Source organism: Mus caroli, chromosome 6 (genome assembly GCF_900094665.2).
Source record: "Mus caroli chromosome 6, CAROLI_EIJ_v1.1, whole genome shotgun sequence".
Lineage (NCBI taxonomy): Eukaryota > Metazoa > Chordata > Mammalia > Rodentia > Muridae > Mus > Mus caroli.
Window position 1 is genome coordinate 100508051 of NC_034575.1, and position 3800 is coordinate 100511850.

Genomic DNA, 3800 nt, shown 5'->3' on the forward strand with positions numbered 1-3800 from the left:
AAATCAGATAAGGGACTAATATCCAATATATATAAAGAACTCAAGAAGGTGGACTCCAGAAAATCAAATAACCCCATTAAAAAATGGGGCTCAGAAGTGAACAAAGAATTCTCACTTGAGGAATACCGAATGGCAGAGAAGCACCTGAAAAAATGTTCAACATCCTTAATCATCAGGGAAATGCGAATCAAAACAACCCTGGGATTCCACCTCACACCAGTCAGAATGGCTAAGATTTGTTTTTCTTTCTAACATCCACTTATTAGTGATTACAGACCATACATGTCCTTTTGGGTCTGAGTTACCTCCTTCCCTGCCCACACAATTTGGAGGATTTTTTATATTCCTTTATATATTTAGTCTAATTTGTGTTATCTATGTGATTTAGGATTTTCATTGCTCTGAAGAGACACCATGACCAAAGGAACATGTATAAAAGAAACACTTTAAGTTGGACTGCCTTACTTACATTTTCAGAATTTCAGTTTATTATCATCATGGCAAGAAGCATGACATCATGCTGGCAGAGGTGGTAATGAGGAGGAGTTCAGATATCTACACCTTGAACTGAAGGCATCTAGAAGGAGACTGTCTTCCTTGAGCAGCTGGGAGCAAACTGTGATTCCACACTGTGTTAAGATTGAACACAAGGAAACTTCAAAGTCCACCCCCAGAGTGACACATTTCCTCCAACAAGGCCACACTTCCTACGAGTACCACACCCTGTGGCCTAAGCATTCAAGCACATCAGTTTATGGGAATCAAATCTATTCAAACCACCAAACTGTATTTTTAGATATGTGTTTCAATTTTCAGAGTATAGTTTTCAGTTCATCGGAAGTAACATGCCTTTTGACTCAATTCAAATCTCTACTCAAGAGAAAGATGAGACACTTTTTAATTTCATTCTGCTACTATCAAGATTATTGTTTATGATTCAGAGAGATGGTTCAGCAAATGGAGGCCATTGTTGCCAACCTGACATAATCCCCATGATCCACATGATAAAACAGGTTCCCCATAGTTTCTACTTTTACTTTCATACATGTTCTGTATTACATACCTGAAAAAACTAGACAAAATAAATATATACAATAAAATATTCAATGATTACACAGCATAATAAATGTGAAATAGTTATTGTACATTGGTTACAGATGGCAAAAAAATTAATCTAAATAGAACATTCAATGACATTAATTGCCTTTCATTCTGTGTCCAACCTGCTATGAAAAAACATCAAATCTTTGTTCATTTAAGAATATTTTAATATTTGTTTTGTTTTAGTTAGCATACAATATAATGAGTTTCATTATGATATTTTATACACACACATGTACATGGGCACATGCACGTACACAGACATGAATGCACATGTGCACACACAATATAATCTCAGCATATGAAAAATGTGATGCTTACCTTTTCAATCAATTATTATGAAAGAAATCAAAATAGCTTGAAGAAAAAATAAATTGTCCACCGACTTGATAAGAAGTGGCACTAAGGAAAAGGAACCAATGTATACAGGATGAGTACATTTCATGGAGATATTCACTTTGTTGCTTGCCCTCATCTGCTGATCAGGAAGGCTTTCCAGTAGAGCCTTCATTAACTGAGGTAACTATTTGTAAACTGCCATGAACATGGTAATTCATTTTCATATTTCTTATAGGAGATGGCTAAGATGACACAATGGCAGGAAAAAGTCAGAAAAGGAACAAGGAGGAAGGCATATGAGATGTGATAAAGGAAAAAGGCATCTAATGCTAAGAGATTTCCAGATAATGGCAACATCAGACTCATCTACATTTTGCTGCTCATTCCATGATCCTTCTAGCCCAGTTCCCTTTTCTGTATAGGAGAGATGGGTTTATAAGAAAGCAGGCCATTTCCATTTAAAACAGAAATATCCACGTAGTGAAAATTAATCTGCAAATGCACATGGAATTAAAATGCAGTTACTTACCTACTTCTTACTACCAATGTGCAGTACAAAGTGTTGTAGTTGTTTATTTGTTTAGATTTGCTTTTTAGTCAAGTATGAATTTGAAATTCCAGAGTTTAATGCATTCTAGCAAACAGTGTACCAATTCTGCTATATCTCCTCCCCACATCAGAATATTTTGTAACTGTATAGAAGTACACTTATGAAAACACTATGTGCATATTTAAAGACTTTTATGGGTTTTGACCTAGAACTCTGGGGTTTAGCAATTATCTTTCTGCTGAACTACATAAGGATTTTTAGAGAAATAAAGAATAAGGTGTTTATCTGTCTACGGTGAAGTGACCAAGTAAGTCAATTCTGAAAGCTAGCAGAACCCATGTTATGAACTCCAATTTGATTTCTAGCTTAAGAGCAGAATAGTAACTCCCCATCACAGTGATGGTAGTGGAACAAACTAATTTGATACCACTCAGTCTTAACCTATCCTCAGGGCTTCAATGGGTAGAATGAGGCATGCCTGTATCCACTTACACTAGGAAAGGCATTCTACTTTATAAGCTCCATTACTCTAAGTAGTAACCACAAAGACACAAAACACAGACACATGCCAATTAATTTTTAGCCAGATCAAATGCTCAGGAACCAAAGGACCAAGTCAGATTGACTCATATAAGTCAGATTGACTCAAAAAGCTATCCTCTTTCTATCATTGGTTAATTTTATTAAAATCTTATCTATTTCTATAAGGAAATGATTAAATTTTTATTTCAGCTCATATAGAAAATGAAATGTTTCACCACAAGACCTTGAAACATCAACAAGCTAGACAAATTTAAAGTACACAAGGTGATAGTTCCTGCCATAAAGCACTCTTACACAGTCCTGTATAACCCAAGATTTCTTGGTTTGTGCTCACAAATGTTCCTGTATCAGCATCGAAGGCATTGAGGTTACATAACTCACATAACTCCTGTAACTGTGATAAAAGGTACCCTGTGCTAGAACCTAAAGGAAAAAGACTGTTAATTGAGTTAACTTTACATAATAAAGTATTTGTAAATTATTAACCTAGAATTATATAGAGATGTTATCACCCTTCATCACCAGAGGCCTGAGCTGCCTGTGGTTGCCATTTTTGTTCACCAGCCCACCCAGGGTCATTAAAAAAAAAAAAAATATGACCTAGCATTCTTAAGAGCATTTGCGGTAATTAAAATCATAATCGAAATCAAATCAGAATGTGGACATCTTATTACCCTTCCTTCCTCCATTCCTTCCTGCGATCCTTCCCTCTACCCCCTCTTTCCCAATCTCTCTCTCTCTCTCACTTATTTATTTATGTATCCTTCCTTCCTTCCTTCCTTCCTTCCTTCCTTCCTTCCTTCCTTCCTTCCTTTTTCTTCATACCTGTCCCAGAATTCATGATATAGATTAGGCTGGCCTCGAACTTAAAGACATCTATCTGACTCGCAAGTGCTGAAATTATCTGTGCACATCCTGATACATTTATTTTCACAAAAGTTATCAATACTTTATTTTGAACTGTCCTTGTTATACATTTTGAAGTTTTATATTGTAGTTCTTTGAATGTACACCATAGCTTCAAAATAATTATTACTGAAAAGAAAATGAGTTTCTCCTATTGTTTTTTTATGACAAATAGGCTTCCTGATTCAGTTATTCTGAGCACATCCCCAGTTTTTGCTCATTTGTTTGTTTTTGTTGTTGTTTATTGATCTGAGAATGAAGCCCAGGGCCTTGAACTTAGAAGGCTAGTGCTCTACCATGGAGGAAATCTCCATTGTTCTGAAAATCTCTACCCTTAATAGAACTGGTGTGATACCAGAAG